This window comes from Phalangium opilio, unplaced genomic scaffold (assembly GCF_054372755.1).
Source record: "Phalangium opilio isolate 3A_F unplaced genomic scaffold, DU_Popi_V2 ptg000046l_1, whole genome shotgun sequence".
In the NCBI taxonomy this organism is placed as follows: Eukaryota; Metazoa; Arthropoda; class Arachnida; order Opiliones; family Phalangiidae; genus Phalangium; species Phalangium opilio.
The window spans coordinates 2,152,899-2,169,461 of record NW_028324169.1 but is presented as its reverse complement, the minus strand read 5'-3'; the positions used below and the strand labels follow the sequence as shown (position 1 = coordinate 2,169,461).

At 43.0% G+C, this 16,563-nt stretch overlaps 16 non-coding genes across 16 annotated transcripts; all 16 read left to right on the top strand.

Annotated features, from left to right (window-relative positions):
• Positions 1-84: 84 nt before the first annotated feature.
• TRNAI-AAU (transfer RNA isoleucine (anticodon AAU)) lies at positions 85-157 on the top strand. Its single transcript has one exon. It is a non-coding gene; the product is annotated as a tRNA-Ile (tRNA).
• A 755-nt stretch (positions 158-912) lies between these two features.
• On the top strand, positions 913-985 carry TRNAV-AAC (transfer RNA valine (anticodon AAC)). The gene has a single exon. It is a non-coding gene; the product is annotated as a tRNA-Val (tRNA).
• Positions 986-1,326: 341 nt separating this feature from the next.
• TRNAV-AAC (transfer RNA valine (anticodon AAC)) lies at positions 1,327-1,399 on the top strand. The gene has a single exon. It is a non-coding gene; the product is annotated as a tRNA-Val (tRNA).
• An 895-nt stretch (positions 1,400-2,294) lies between these two features.
• Positions 2,295-2,367, top strand: TRNAV-AAC (transfer RNA valine (anticodon AAC)). The gene has a single exon. It is a non-coding gene; the product is annotated as a tRNA-Val (tRNA).
• A 616-nt stretch (positions 2,368-2,983) lies between these two features.
• Positions 2,984-3,056, top strand: TRNAV-AAC (transfer RNA valine (anticodon AAC)). Its single transcript has one exon. It is a non-coding gene; the product is annotated as a tRNA-Val (tRNA).
• A 617-nt stretch (positions 3,057-3,673) lies between these two features.
• Positions 3,674-3,746, top strand: TRNAV-AAC (transfer RNA valine (anticodon AAC)). The gene has a single exon. It is a non-coding gene; the product is annotated as a tRNA-Val (tRNA).
• A 478-nt stretch (positions 3,747-4,224) lies between these two features.
• Positions 4,225-4,297, top strand: TRNAI-AAU (transfer RNA isoleucine (anticodon AAU)). The gene has a single exon. It is a non-coding gene; the product is annotated as a tRNA-Ile (tRNA).
• A 479-nt stretch (positions 4,298-4,776) lies between these two features.
• Positions 4,777-4,849, top strand: TRNAV-AAC (transfer RNA valine (anticodon AAC)). Its single transcript has one exon. It is a non-coding gene; the product is annotated as a tRNA-Val (tRNA).
• Positions 4,850-5,328: 479 nt separating this feature from the next.
• On the top strand, positions 5,329-5,401 carry TRNAV-AAC (transfer RNA valine (anticodon AAC)). The gene has a single exon. It is a non-coding gene; the product is annotated as a tRNA-Val (tRNA).
• Positions 5,402-6,155: 754 nt separating this feature from the next.
• Positions 6,156-6,228, top strand: TRNAV-AAC (transfer RNA valine (anticodon AAC)). Its single transcript has one exon. It is a non-coding gene; the product is annotated as a tRNA-Val (tRNA).
• A 1,168-nt stretch (positions 6,229-7,396) lies between these two features.
• Positions 7,397-7,469, top strand: TRNAI-AAU (transfer RNA isoleucine (anticodon AAU)). The gene has a single exon. It is a non-coding gene; the product is annotated as a tRNA-Ile (tRNA).
• Positions 7,470-9,465: 1,996 nt separating this feature from the next.
• On the top strand, positions 9,466-9,538 carry TRNAI-AAU (transfer RNA isoleucine (anticodon AAU)). Its single transcript has one exon. It is a non-coding gene; the product is annotated as a tRNA-Ile (tRNA).
• A 1,858-nt stretch (positions 9,539-11,396) lies between these two features.
• Positions 11,397-11,469, top strand: TRNAI-AAU (transfer RNA isoleucine (anticodon AAU)). Its single transcript has one exon. It is a non-coding gene; the product is annotated as a tRNA-Ile (tRNA).
• A 1,307-nt stretch (positions 11,470-12,776) lies between these two features.
• TRNAV-AAC (transfer RNA valine (anticodon AAC)) lies at positions 12,777-12,849 on the top strand. Its single transcript has one exon. It is a non-coding gene; the product is annotated as a tRNA-Val (tRNA).
• A 1,298-nt stretch (positions 12,850-14,147) lies between these two features.
• On the top strand, positions 14,148-14,220 carry TRNAV-AAC (transfer RNA valine (anticodon AAC)). Its single transcript has one exon. It is a non-coding gene; the product is annotated as a tRNA-Val (tRNA).
• Positions 14,221-15,388: 1,168 nt separating this feature from the next.
• On the top strand, positions 15,389-15,461 carry TRNAI-AAU (transfer RNA isoleucine (anticodon AAU)). The gene has a single exon. It is a non-coding gene; the product is annotated as a tRNA-Ile (tRNA).
• Positions 15,462-16,563: the final 1,102 nt, after the last annotated feature.

The window sequence follows — 16,563 nt, the reverse complement described above, 5'->3', positions numbered from 1 at the left end:
TCGACCCCTGATAGATACATGTTTGGTTCATCGTGATTAGACATAGTAATAAGCTGGATCTCTTCGAAAACCTTATATTAACACGTATCTATGGTGTAGTGGTTATCACGTCTGCCTAATACGCGGAAGGTCCCAGGTTCGAGGCCTGGTAGGGACATGTTTTGACCATCGTGATTAGACATAATAATAAGGTAGATCTCTTCGAAAACTCAAAATAACCAAGTATATATGATGTAGTGGTTATCACGTCCGCCTATCACGCGGAAGGTGTCAGGTTCGAGCCCTGATAGATACATGTTTTGACCAACGTGATTAGACATAGTAATAAGCTGGATATCTTCGAAAACCTTATATTAACACATATCTATGGTGTAGTGGTTATCACGTCCGCCTAACACGCGGAAGGTCCCAGGTTCGAGCGCTGGTAGGGATATGTTTTGACCATCGTGATTAGACATAATAATAAGGTAGATCTCTTCGAAAACTCCCAATAGCCAAGTATTTATGGTGTAGTGGTTATCACGTCCGCCTAACACGCGAAAGGTGTCAGGTTCGAGCCCTGATAGATACATGTTTGGACCATCGTGATTAGACATAGTAATAAGCTGGATCTCTTCGAAAACCTTATATTAACACGTATCTATGGTGTAGTGGTTATCACGTCTGCCTAACACGCGGAAGGTCCCAGGTTTGAGCGCTGGAAGGGACATGTTTTGACCATCGTGATTAGACATAATAATAAGGTAGATCTCTTCGAAAACTCACAATAGCCAAGTATCTATGGTGTAGTGGTTATCACGTCCGCCTAACACGCGGAAGGTGTCAGGTTCGCGCCCTGATAGATACATGTTTTGACCATCGTGATTAGACATAGTATTAAGCTAAATCTCTTCGAAAACTTCATATTAACGCGTATCTATGGTGTGGTGGTTATCACGTCCGCCTAACAAGCGGAAGGTCCCAGGTTCGAGCCCTGGTAGATACATGTTTTGACCATCGTGATTAGACATAATAATAAGGTAGATCTCTTCGAAAACTCATAATAACCAAGTATATATGATGTAGTGGTTATCACGTCCGCCTAACACGCGGAAGGTGTCAGGTTCGAGCCCTGATAGATACATGTTTTGACCAACGTGATTAGACATAGTTATAAGCTAGATCTCTTCGAAAACTTTATATTAACACGTATCTATGGTGTAGTGGCTACCACGTCCGCCTAACACGCGGAAGGTCCCAGGTTCGAGCCCTGGTAGATACATGTTTAGACCATCGTGATTAGACATAATAATAAGGTAGATCTCTTCGAAAACTCACAATAACCAAGTATCTATGGTGTAGTTGTTATCACGTCCGCCTAACACGCGGAAGGTCCCAGGTTCGAGCCCTGGTAGATACATATTTCGACCATCGTGACTAGACATAATAATAATAAGGTATTTCTCTTCGAAAACTCACAATAACCAAGTATCTATGGTGTAGTGGTTGTCACGTCTGCCTAACACGCTGAAGGTCCCAGGTTCGACCCCTGATAGATACATGTTTGGTTCATCGTGATTAGACATAGTAATAAGCTGGATCTCTTCGAAAACCTTATATTAACACGTATCTATGGTGTAGTAGTTATCACGTCCGCCTAACACGCGGAAGGTCCCAGGTTCGAGCCCTGATAGATACATGTTTGGACCATCGTGATTAGACATAGTAATAAGCTGGATCTCTTCGAAAACCTTATATTAACACGTATCTATGGTGTAGTGGTTATCACGTCTGCCTAACACGCGGAAGGTCCCAGGTTTGAGCGCTGGAAGGGACATGTTTTGACCATCGTGATTAGACATAATAATAAGGTAGATCTCTTCGAAAACTCACAATAGCCAAGTATATATGGTGTAGTGGTTATCACGTCCGCCTAACACGCGGAAGGTCCCAGGTTCGAGCTCTGATAGATACATGTTTTGACCATCGTGATTAGACATAGTTATAAGCTGGATCTCTTCGAAAACCTTATATTAACACGTATCTATGGTGTAGTGGTTATCACGTCCGCCCAACACGCGGAAGGTGTCAGGTTCGAGCCCTGATAGATACATGTTATGACCATCATGATTAGACATAGTAATAAGCTAGATCTCTTCGAAAACTTAAATTAACACGTATCTATGGTGTAGTGGTTATCACGTCCGCCCAACAGGCGGAAGGTGTCAGGTTCGAGCCCTGATAGATACATGTTTTGACCATCGTGATTAGACATAGTAATAAGCTGGATCTCTTCGAAAACTTTATATTAACACGTATCTATGGTGTGGTGGTTATCATGTCCGCCTAACACGCGGAAGGTCCCAGGTTCGAGCCCTGGTAGATACATGTTTTGACCATCGTGATTAGACATAATAATAAGGTAAATCTCTTCGAAAACTCATAATAACCAAGTATATATGATGTAGTGGTTATCACGTCCGCCTAACACGCGGAAGGTGTCAGGTTCGAGCCCTGATAAATACATGTTTTGACCAACCTGATTAGACATAGTTATAAGCTAGATCTTTTCGAAAACTTTATATTAACACGTATCTATGGTGTAGTGGCTACCACGTCCGCCTAACACGCGGTAGGTCCCAGGTTCGAGCCCTGGTAGGGACATGTTTGGACCATCGTGATTAGACATAGTAATAAGCTGGATCTCTTCGAAAACCTTATATTAACACGTTTCTATGGTGTAGTGGTTATTACGTCTGCCTAACACGCGGAAGGTCCCAGGTTTGAGCGCTGGTAGGGACATGTTTTAACCATCGTGATTAGACATAATAATAAGGTAGATATCTTCGAAAACTCACAATAGCCAAGTATCTATGGTGTAGTGGTTATCACGTCCGCCCAACACGCGGAAGGTGTCAGGTTCGAGCCCTGATAGATACATGTTTGGACCATCGTGATTAGACATAGTAATAAGCTAGATCTCTTCGGAAACTTAAATTAACACGTATCTATGGTGTAGTGGTTATCACGTCCGCCTAACACGCGGAAGGTCCCAGGTTCGAGCCCTGATAGATACATGTTTTGACCATCGTGATTAGACATGGTTATAAGCTGGATCTCTTAGAAAACTTTGTATTAACACGTATCTATGGTGTAGTGGTTACCACGTCTGCCTAACACGCGGAAGGTCCCAGGTTTGAGCGCTGGTAGGGACAAGTTTTGACCATCGTGATTAGACATAATAATAAGGTAGATCTCTTCGAAAACTCCCAATAGCCAAGTATATATGGTGTAGTGGTTATCACGTCCGCCTAACACGCGAAAGGTGTCAGGTTCGAGCCCTGATAGATACATGTTTGGACCATCGTGATTAGACATAGTAATAAGCTGGATCTCTTCGAAAACCTTATATTAACACGTATCTATGGAGTAGTGGTTATTACGTCTGCCTAACACGCGGAAGGTCCCAGGTTTGAGCGCTGGTAGGGACATGTTTTAACCATCGTGATTAGACATAATAATAAGGTAGATCTCTTCGAAAACTTACAATAGCCAATTATCTATGGTGTAGTGGTTATCACATCCGCCTAACACGCGGAAGGTGTCAGGTTCGAGCCCTGACAGAAACATGTTTTGACCATCGTGATTAGACATAGTAATAAGCTGGATCTCTTCGAAAACTTTATATTAACACGTATCTATGGTGTGGTGGTTATCACGTCCGCCTAACACGCGGAAGGTCCCAGGTTCGAGCCCTGGTAGATACATGTTTTGACCATCGTGATTAGACATAATAATAAGGTAGATCTCTTCGAAAACTCATAATAACCAAGTATATATGATGTAGTGGTTATCACGTCCGCCTAACACGCGGAAGGTGTCAGGTTCGAGCCCTGATAGATACATGTTTTGACCAACGTGATTAGACATAGTTATAAGCTAGATCTCTTCGAAAACTTTATATTAACACGTATCTATGGTGTAGTGGCTACCACGTCCGCCTAACACGCGGAAGGTCCCAGGTTCGAGCCCTGGTAGGGACATGTTTGGACCATCGTGATTAGACATAATAATAGGGTAGATCTCTTCGAAAACTCACAATAACCAAGTATCTATGGTGTAGTGGTTATCACGTCCGCCCAACACGCGGAAAGTGTCAGGTTCGAGCCCTGATAGATACATGTTATGACCATCGTGATTAGACATAGTAATAAGCTAGATCTCTTCGAAAACTTAAATTAACACGTATCTATGGTGCAGTGGTTAGCACGTCCGCCTAATACGCGGAAGGTCCCAGGTTCGAGCCCTGATGGATACATGTTTTGACCATCGTGATTATACATAGTTATAAGCTGGATCTCTTAGAAAACTTTATATTAACACGTATCTATGGTGTAGTGGTTGTCTCGTCTGCCTAACACGCTGAAGGTCCCAGGTTTGAGCGCTGGTAGGGATATGTTTTGACCATCGTGATTAGACATAATAATAAGGTAGATCTCTTCGAAAACTCCCAATAGCCAAGTATATATGGTGTAGTGGTTATCACGTCCGCCTAACACGCGGAAGGTCCCAGGTTCGAGCCCTGATAGATACATGTTTGGACCATCGTGATTAGACATAGTAATAAGCTGGATCTCTTCGAAAACCTTATATTAACACGTATCTATGGTGTAGTGGTTATCACGTCTGCCTAACACGCGGAAGGTCCCAGGTTTGAGCGCTGGAAGGGACATGTTTTGACCATCGTGATTAGACATAATAATAAGGTAGATCTCTTCGAAAACTCACAATAGCCAAGTATATATGGTGTAGTGGTTATCACGTCCGCCTAACACGCGGAAGGTCCCAGGTTCGAGCCCTGGTAGATACATGTTTGGACCATCGTGATTAGACATAGTAATAAGCTGGATCTCTTCGAAAACCTTATATTAACACGTATCTATGGTGTAGTGGTTATCACGTCTGCCTAACACGCGGAAGGTCCCAGGTTTGAGCGCTGGAAGGGACATGTTTTGACCATCATGATTAGACATAATAATAAGGTAGATCTCTTCGAAAACTCACAATAGCCAAGTATATATGGTGTAGTGGTTATCACGTCCGCCTAACACGCGGAAGGTCCCAGGTTCGAGCCCTGATAGATGCATGTTTGGACCATCGTGATTAGACATAGTAATAAACTGGATCTCTTCGAAAACCTTATATTAACACGTATCTATGGTGTAGTGGTTATCACGTCTGCCTAACACGCGGAAGGTCCCAGGTTTGAGCGCTGGAAGGGACATGTTTTGACCATCGTGATTAGACATAATAATAAGGTAGATCTCTTCGAAAACTCACAATAGCCAAGTATCTATGGTGTAGTGGTTATCACGTCCGCCTAACACGCGGAAGGTGTCAGGTTCGAGCCCTGATAGATACATGTTTTGACCATCGTGATTAGACATAGTAATAAGCTGGATCTCTTCGAAAACTTTATATTAACACGTGTCTATGGTGTGGTAGTTATCATGTCCGCCTAACACGCGGAAGGTCCCAGGTTCGAGCCCTGGTAGATACATGTTTTGACCATCGTGATTAGACATAATAATAAGGTAGATCTCTTCGAAAACTCATAATAACCAAGTATATACGATGTAGTGGTTATCACGTCCGCCTAACACGCGGAAGGTGTCAGGTTCGAGCCCTGATAGATACATGTTTTGACCAACGTGATTAGACATAGTTATAAGCTAGATCTCTTCGAAAACTTTATATTAACACGTATCTATGGTGTAGTGGCTACCACGTCCGCCTAACACGCGGAAGGTCCCAGGTTCGAGCCCTGGTAGGGACATGTTTGGACCATCGTCTTTAGATATAGTAATAAGCTGGATCTCTTCGAAAACCTTATATTAACACGTTTCTATGGTGTAGTGGTTATTACGTCTGCCTAACACGCGGAAGGTCCCAGGTTTGAGCGCTGGTAGGGACATGTTTTAACCATCGTGACTAGACATAATAATAAGGTAGATCTCTTCGAAAACTCACAATAGCCAAGTATCTATGGTGTAGTGGTTATCACGTCCGCCCAACACGCGGAAGGTGTCAGGTTCGAGCCCTGATAGATACATGTTTGGACCATCGTGATTAGACATAGTAATAAGCTAGATCTCTTCGAAAACTTAAATTAACACGTATCTATGGTGTAGTGGTTATCACGTCCGCCTAACACGCGGAAGGTCCCAGGTTCGAGCCCTGATAGATACATGTTTTGACCATCGTGATTAGACATGGTTATAAGCTGGATCTCTTAGAAAACTTTATATTAACACGTATCTATGGTGTAGTGGTTACCACGTCTGCCTAACACGCGGAAGGTCCCAGATTTGAGCGCTGGTAGGGACATGTTTTGACCATCGTGATTAGACATAATAATAAGGTAGATCTCTTCGAAAACTCCCAATAGCCAAGTATATATGGTGTAGTGGTTATCACGTCCGCTTAACACGCGAAAGGTGTCAGGTTCGAGCCCTGATAGATACATGTTTGGACCATCGTGATTAGACATAGAAATAAGCTAGATCTCTTCGAAAACCTTATATTTACACGTATCTATGGAGTAGTGGTTATCACTTCTGCCTAACACGCGGAAGGTCCCAGGTTTGAGCGCTGGTAGGGACATGTTTTGACCATCGTGATTAGACATAATAATAAGGTAGATCTCTTCGAAAACTCCCAATAGCCAAGTATATATGGTGTAGTGGTTATCACGTACGCCTAACACGCGAAAGGTGTCAGGCTCGAGCCGTGATAGATACATGTTTGGACCATCGTGATTAGACATAGTAATAAGCTGGATCTCTTCGAAAACTTTATATTAACACGTATCTATGGTGTGGTGGTTATCACGTCCGACTAACACGCGGAAGGTCCCAGGTTCGAGCCCTGGTAGATACATGTTTTGACCATCGTGATTAGACATAATAATAAGGTAGATCTCTTCGAAAACTCATAATAACCAAGTATATATGATGTAGTGGTTATCACGTCCGCCTAACACGCGGAAGGTGTCAGGTTCGAGCCCTGATAGATACATGTTTTGACCAACGTGATTAGACATAGTTATAAGCTAGATCTCTTCGAAAACTTTATATTAACACGTATCTATGGTGTAGTGGCTACCACGTCCGCCTAACACGCGGAAGGTCCCAGGTTCGAGCCCTGGTAGGGACATGTTTGGACCATCGTGATTAGACATAATAATAGGGTAGATCTCTTCGAAATCTCACAATAACCAAGTATCTATGGTGTAGTGGTTATCACGTCCGCCCAACACGCGGAAAGTGTCAGGTTCGAGCCCTGATAGATACATGTTATGACCATCGTGATTAGACATAGTAATAAGCTAGATCTCTTCGAAAACTTAAATTAACACGTATCTATGGTGCAGTGGTTAGCACGTCCGCCTAATACGCGGAAGGTCCCAGGTTCGAGCCCTGATGGATACATGTTTTGACCATCGTGATTATACATAGTTATAAGCTGGATCTCTTAGAAAACTTTATATTAACACGTATCTATGGTGTAGTGGTTGTCACGTCTGCCTAACACGCTGAAGGTCCCAGGTTTGAGCGCTGGTAGGGATATGTTTTGACCATCGTGATTAGACATAATAATAAGGTAGATCTCTTCGAAAACTCCCAATAGCCAAGTATATATGGTGTAGTGGTTATCACGTCCGCCTAACACGCGGAAGGTCCCAGGTTCGAGCCCTGATAGATACATGTTTGGACCATCGTGATTAGACATAGTAATAAGCTGGATCTCTTCGAAAACCTTATATTAACACGTATCTATGGTGTAGTGGTTATCTTGTCTGCCTAACACGCGGAAGGTCCCAGGTTTGAGCGCTGGAAGGGACATGTTTTGACCATCGTGATTAGACATAATAATAAGGTAGATCTCTTCGAAAACTCACAATAGCCAAGTATCTATGGTGTAGTGGTTGTCACGTCCGCCTAACACGCGGAAGGTGTCAGGTTCGAGCCCTGATAGATACTTGTTTTAACCATCGTGATTAGACATAATAATAAGGTAGATCTCTTCGAAAACTCACAATAGCCAAGTATCTATGGTGTAGTGGTTATCACGTCCGCCTAACACGCTGAAGGTCCCAGGTTTGAGCGCTGGTAGGGATATGTTTTGACCATCGTGATTAGACATAATAATAAGGTAGATCTCTTCGAAAACTCCCAATAGCCAAGTATATATGGTGTAGTGGTTATCACGTCCGCCTAACACGCGAAAGGTGTCAGGTTCGAGCCCTGATAGATACATGTTTGGACCATCGTGATTAGACATAGTAATAAGCTGGATCTCTTCGAAAACCTTATATTAACACGTATCTATGGAGAAGTGGTTATCACGTCTGCCTAACACGCGGAAGGTCCCAGGTTTGAGCGCTGGTAGGGACATGTTTTGACCATCGTGATTAGACATAATAATAAGGTAGATCTCTTCGAAAACTCCCAATAGCCAAGTATATATGGTGTAGTGGTTATCACGTCCGCCTAACACGCGAAAGGTGTCAGGTTCGAGCCCTGATAGATACATGTTTGGACCATCGTGATTAGACATAGTAATAAGCTGGATCTCTTCGAAAACCTTGTATTAACACGTATCTATGGTGTAGTGGTTATCACGTCTGCCTAACACGCGAAAGGTCCCAGGTTTGAGCGCTGGTAGGGACATGTTTTGACCATCGTGATTAGACATAATAATAAGGTAGATCTCTTCGAAAACTTACAATAGCCAAGTATCTATGGTGTAGTGGTTATCACATCCGCCTAACACGCGGAAGGTGTCAGGTTCGAGCCCTGACAGATACATGTTTTGACCATCGTGATTAGACATAGTAATAAGCTGGATCTCTTCGAAAACTTTATATTAACACGTATCTATGGTGTGGTGGTTATCACGTCCGACTAACACGCGGAAGGTCCCAGGTTCGAGCCCTGGTAGATACATGTTTTGACCATCGTGATTAGACATAATAATAAGGTAGATCTCTTCGAAAACTCATAATAACCAAGTATATATGATGTAGTGGTTATCACGTCCGCCTAACACGCGGAAGGTGTCAGGTTCGAGCCCTGATAGATACATGTTTTGACCAACGTGATTAGACATAGTTATAAGCTAGATCTCTTCGAAAACTTTATATTAACACGTATCTATGGTGTAGTGGCTACCACGTCCGCCTAACACGCGGAAGGTCCCAGGTTTGAGCCCTGGTAGGGACATGTTTGGACCATCGTGATTAGACATAATAATAGGGTAGATCTCTTCGAAATCTCACAATAACCAAGTATCTATGGTGTAGTGGTTATCACGTCCGCCCAACACGCGGAAAGTGTCAGGTTCGAGCCCTGATAGATACATGTTATGACCATCGTGATTAGACATAGTAATAAGCTAGATCTCTTCGAAAACTTAAATTAACACGTATCTATGGTGCAGTGGTTAGCACGTCCGCCTAATACGCGGAAGGTCCCAGGTTCGAGCCCTGATGGATACATGTTTTGACCATCGTGATTATACATAGTTATAAGCTGGATCTCTTAGAAAACTTTATATTAACACGTATCTATGGTGTAGTGGTTGTCACGTCTGCCTAACACGCTGAAGGTCCCAGGTTTGAGCGCTGGTAGGGATATGTTTTGACCATCGTGATTAGACATAATAATAAGGTAGATCTCTTCGAAAACTCCCAATAGCCAAGTATATATGGTGTAGTGGTTATCACGTCCGCCTAACACGCGGAAGGTCCCAGGTTCGAGCCCTGATAGATACATGTTTGGACCATCGTGATTAGACATAGTAATAAGCTGGATCTCTTCGAAAACCTTATATTAACACGTATCTATGGTGTAGTGGTTATCTTGTCTGCCTAACACGCGGAAGGTCCCAGGTTTGAGCGCTGGAAGGGACATGTTTTGACCATCGTGATTAGACATAATAATAAGGTAGATCTCTTCGAAAACTCACAATAGCCAAGTATCTATGGTGTAGTGGTTGTCACGTCCGCCTAACACGCGGAAGGTGTCAGGTTCGAGCCCTGATAGATACTTGTTTTAACCATCGTGATTAGACATAATAATAAGGTAGATCTCTTCGAAAACTCACAATAGCCAAGTATCTATGGTGTAGTGGTTATCACGTCCGCCTAACACGCTGAAGGTCCCAGGTTTGAGCGCTGGTAGGGATATGTTTTGACCATCGTGATTAGACATAATAATAAGGTAGATCTCTTCGAAAACTCCCAATAGCCAAGTATATATGGTGTAGTGGTTATCACGTCCGCCTAACACGCGAAAGGTGTCAGGTTCGAGCCCTGATAGATACATGTTTGGACCATCGTGATTAGACATAGTAATAAGCTGGATCTCTTCGAAAACCTTATATTAACACGTATCTATGGAGTAGTGGTTATCACGTCTGCCTAACACGCGGAAGGTCCCAGGTTTGAGCGCTGGTAGGGACATGTTTTGACCATCGTGATTAGACATAATAATAAGGTAGATCTCTTCGAAAACTCCCAATAGCCAAGTATATATGGTGTAGTGGTTATCACGTCCGCCTAACACGCGAAAGGTGTCAGGTTCGAGCCCTGATAGATACATGTTTGGACCATCGTGATTAGACATAGTAATAAGCTGGATCTCTTCGAAAACCTTGTATTAACACGTATCTATGGTGTAGTGGTTATCACGTCTGCCTAACACGCGAAAGGTCCCAGGTTTGAGCGCTGGTAGGGACATGTTTTGACCATCGTGATTAGACATAATAATAAGGTAGATCTCTTCGAAAACTTACAATAGCCAAGTATCTATGGTGTAGTGGTTATCACATCCGCCTAACACGCGGAAGGTGTCAGGTTCGAGCCCTGACAGATACATGTTTTGACCATCGTGATTAGACATAGTAATAAGCTGGATCTCTTCGAAAACTTTATATTAACACGTATCTATGGTGTGGTGGTTATCACGTCCGACTAACACGCGGAAGGTCCCAGGTTCGAGCCCTGGTAGATACATGTTTTGACCATCGTGATTAGACATAATAATAAGGTAGATCTCTTCGAAAACTTTATATTAACACGTATCTATGGTGTAGTGGCTACCACGTCCGCCTAACACGCGGAGGGTCCCAGGTTCGAGCCCTGGTAGGGACATGTTTGGACCATCGTGATTAGACATAATAATAGGGTAGATCTCTTCGAAAACTCACAATAACCAAGTATCTATGGTGTAGTGGTTATCACGTCCGCCCAACACGCGGAAAGTGTCAGGTTCGAGCCCTGATAGATACATGTTATGACCATCGTGATTAGACATAGTAATAAGCTAGATCTCTTCGAAAACTTAAATTAACACGTATCTATGGTGCAGTGGTTAGCACGTCCGCCTAATACGCGGAAGGTCCCAGGTTCGAGCCCTGATGGATACATGTTTTGACCATCGTGATTATACATAGTTATAAGCTGGATCTCTTAGAAAACTTTATATTAACACGTATCTATGGTGTAGTGGTTGTCACGTCTGCCTAACACGCTGAAGGTCCCAGGTTTGAGCGCTGGTAGGGATATGTTTTGACCATCGTGATTAGACATAATAATAAGGTAGATCTCTTCGAAAACTCCCAATAGCCAAGTATATATGGTGTAGTGGTTATCACGTCCGCCTAACACGCGGAAGGTCCCAGGTTCGAGCCCTGATAGATACATGTTTGGACCATCGTGATTAGACATAGTAATAAGCTGGATCTCTTCGAAAACCTTATATTAACACGTATCTATGGTGTAGTGGTTATCTTGTCTGCCTAACACGCGGAAGGTCCCAGGTTTGAGCGCTGGAAGGGACATGTTTTGACCATCGTGATTAGACATAATAATAAGGTAGATCTCTTCGAAAACTCACAATAGCCAAGTATCTATGGTGTAGTGGTTATCACGTCCGCCTAACACGCGGAAGGTGTCAGGTTCGAGCCCTGATAGATACTTGTTTTAACCATCGTGATTAGACATAATAATAAGGTAGATCTCTTCGAAAACTCACAATAGCCAAGTATCTATGGTATAGTGGTTATCACGTCCGCCTAACACGCTGAAGGTCCCAGGTTTGAGCGCTGGTAGGGATATGTTTTGACCATCGTGATTAGACATAATAATAAGGTAGATCTCTTCGAAAACTCCCAATAGCCAAGTATATATGGTGTAGTGGTTATCACGTCCGCCTAACACGCGAAAGGTGTCAGGTTCGAGCCCTGATAGATACATGTTTGGACCATCGTGATTAGACATAGTAATAAGCTGGATCTCTTCGAAAACCTTATATTAACACGTATCTATGGAGTAGTGGTTATCACGTCTGCCTAACACGCGGAAGGTCCCAGGTTTGAGCGCTGGTAGGGACATGTTTTGACCATCGTGATTAGACATAATAATAAGGTAGATCTCTTCGAAAACTCCCAATAGCCAAGTATATATGGTGTAGTGGTTATCACGTCCGCCTAACACGCGAAAGGTGTCAGGTTCGAGCCCTGATAGATACATGTTTGGACCATCGTGATTAGACATAGTTATAAGCTGGATCTCTTAGAAAACTTTATATTAACACGTAACTATGGTGTAGTGGTTATCACGTCTGCCTAACACGCTGAAGGTCCCAGGTTTGAGCGCTGGTAGGGATATGTTTTGACCATCGTGATTAGACATAATAATAAGGTAGATCTCTTCGAAAACTCCCAATAGCCAAGTATATATGGTGTAGTGGTTATCACGTCCGCCTAACACGCGGAAGGTCCCAGGTTCGAGCCCTGGTAGATACATGTTTGGACCATCGTGATTAGACATAGTAATAAGCTGGATCTCTTCGAAAACCTTATATTAACACGTATCTATGGTGTAGTGGTTATCACGTCTGCCTAACACGCGGAAGGTCCCAGGTTTGAGCGCTAGAAGGGACATGTTTTGACCATCGTGATTAGACATAATAATAAGGTAGATCTCTTCGAAAACTCACAATAGCCAAGTATATATGGTGTAGTGGTTATCACGTCCGCCTAACACGCGGAAGGTCCCAGGTTCGAGCCCTGATAGATACATGTTTGGACCATCGTGATTAGACATAGTAATAAACTGGATCTCTTCGAAAACCTTATATTAACACGTATCTATGGTGTAGTGGTTATCACGTCTGCCTAACACGCGGAAGGTCCCAGGTTTGAGCGCTGGAAGGGACATGTTTTGACCATCGTGATTAGACATAATAATAAGGTAGATCTCTTCGAAAACTCACAATAGCCAAGTATCTATGGTGTAGTGGTTATCACGTCCGCCTAACACGCGGAAGGTGTCAGGTACATAGATACATGTTTTGACCATCGTGATTAGACATAGTAATAAGCTGGATCTCTTCGAAAACTTTATATTAACACGTGTCTATTGTGTGGTAGTTATCATGTCCGCCTAACACGCGGAAGGCCCCAGGTTCGAGCCCTGGTAGATACATGTTTTGACCATCGTGATTAGACATAATAATAAGGTAGATCTCTTCGAAAACTCATAATAACCAAGTATATATGATGTAGTGGTTATCACGTCCGCCTAACACGCGGAAGGTGTCAGGTTCGAGCCCTGATAGATACATGTTTTGACCAACGTGATTAGACATAGTTATAAGCTAGATCTCTTCGAAAACTTTATATTAACACGTATCTATGTTGTAGTGGCTACCACGTCCGCCTAACACGCGGAAGGTCCCAGGTTCGAGCCCTGGTAGGGACATGTTTAGACCATCGTCTTTAGATATAGTAATAAGCTGGATCTCTTCGAAAACCTTATATTAACACGTTTCTATGGTGTAGTGGTTATTACGTCTGCCTAACACGCGGAAGGTCCCAGGTTTGAGCGCTGGTAGGGACATGTTTTAACCATCGTGACTAGACATAATAATAAGGTAGATCTCTTCGAAAACTCACAATAGCCAAGTATCTATGGTGTAGTGGTTATCACGTCCGCCCAACACGCGGAAGGTGTCAGGTTCGAGCCCTGATAGATACATGTTTGGACCATCGTGATTAGACATAGTAATAAGCTAGATCTCTTCGAAAACTTAAAATAACACGTATCTATGGTGTAGTGGTTATCACGTCCGCCTAACACGCGGAAGGTCCCAGGTTCGAGCCCTGATAGATACATGTTTTGACCATCGTGATTAGACATGGTTATAAGCTGGATCTCTTAGAAAACTTTATATTAACACGTATCTATGGTGTAGTGGTCACCACGTCTGCCTAACACGCGGAAGGTCCCAGGTTTGAGCGCTGGTAGGGACATGTTTTGACCATCGTGATTAGACATAATAATAAGGTAGATCTCTTCGAAAACTCCCAATAGCCAAGTATATATGGTGTAGTGGTTATCACGTCCGCTTAACACGCGAAAGGTGTTAGGTTCGAGCCCTGATAGATACATGTTTGGACCATCGTGATTAGACATAGAAATAAGCTAGATCTCTTCGAAAACCTTATATTAACACGTATCTATGGAGTAGTGGTTATCACTTCTGCCTAACACGCGGAAGGTCCCAGGTTTGAGCGCTGGTAGGGACATGTTTTGACCATCGTGATTAGACATAATAATAAGGTAGATCTCTTCGAAAACTCCCAATAGCCAAGTATATATGGTGTAGTGGTTATCACGTCCGCCTAACACGCGAAAGGTGTCAGGCTCGAGCCCTGATAGATACATGTTTGGACCATCGTGATTAGACATAGTAATAAGCTGGATCTCTTCGAAAACCTTGTATTAACACGTATCTATGGTGTAGTGGTTATCACGTCTGCCTAACACGCGAAAGGTCCCAGGTTTGAGCGCTGGTAGGGACATGTTTTGACCATCGTGATTAGACATAATAATAAGGTAGATCTCTTCGAAAACTTACAATAGCCAAGTATCTATGGTGTAGTGGTTATCACATCCGCCTAACACGCGGAAGGTGTCAGGTTCGAGCCCTGACAGATACATGTTTTGACCATCGTGATTAGACATAGTAATAAGCTGGATCTCTTCGAAAACTTTATATTAACACGTATCTATGGTGTGGTGGTTATCACGTCCGACTAACACGCGGAAGGTCCCAGGTTCGAGCCCTGGTAGATACATGTTTTGACCATCGTGATTAGACATAATAATAAGGTAGATCTCTTCGAAAACTCATAACAACCAAGTATATATGATGTAGTGGTTATCACGTCCGCCTAACACGCGGAAGGTGTCAGGTTCGAGCTCTGATAGATACATGTTTTGACCAACGTGATTAGACATAGTAATAAGCTAGATCTCTTCGAAAACTTAAATTAACACGTATCTATGGTGCAGTGGTTAGCACGTCCGCCTAATACGCGGAAGGTCCCAGGTTCGAGCCCTGATAGATACATGTTTTGACCATCGTAATTAGACATAGTTATAAGCTGGATCTCATAGAAAACTTTATATTAACACGTATCTATGGTGTAGTGGTTATCACGTCTGCCTAACACGCTGAAGGTCCCAGGTTTGAGCGCTGGTAGGGATATGTTTTGACTATCGTGATTAGACATAATAATAAGGTAGATCTCTTCGAAAACTCCCAATAGCCAAGTATATATGGTGTAGTGGTTATCACGTCCGCCTAACACGCGAAAGGTGTCAGGTTCGAGCCCTGATAGATACATGTTTGGACCATCGTGATTAGACATAGTAATAAGCTGGATCTCTTAGAAAACTTTATATTAACACATATCTATGGTGTAGTGGTTATCACGTCTGCCTAACACGCTGAAGGTCCCAGTTTTGAGCGCTGGTAGGGATATGTTTTGACCATCGTGATTAGACATAATAATAAGGTAGATCTCTTCGAAAACTCCCAATAGCCAAGTATATATGGTGTAGTGGTTATCACGTCCGCCTAACTTGCGGAAGGTCCCAGGTTCGAGCCCTGATAGATACATGTATGGACCATCGTGATTAGACATAGTAATAAGCTGGATCTCTTCGATAACCTTATATTAACACGTATCTATGGTGTAGTGGTTATCACGTCTGCCTAACACGCGGAAGGACCCAGGTTTGAGCGCTGGAAGGGACATGTTTTTTAACCATCGTGATTAGACATAATAATAAGGTAGATCTCTTCGAAAACTCACAATAGCCAAGTATCTATGGTGTAGTGGTTATCACGTCCGCCTAACACGCGGAAGGTGTCAGGTTCGAGCCCTGATAGATACTTGTTTTAACCATCGTGATTAGACATAATAATAAGGTAGATCTCTTCGAAAACTCACAACAGCCAAGAATCTATGGTGTAGTGGTTATCACGTCTGCCTAACACGCGGAAGGTCCCAGGTTTGAGCGCTGGAAGGGACATGTTTTGACCATCGTGATTAGACATAATAATAGGGTAGATCTCTTCGAAAACTCACAATAACCAAGTATCTATGGTGTATTGGTTATCACGTCCGCCCAACACGCGGAAGGTGTCAGGTTCGAGCCCTGATAGA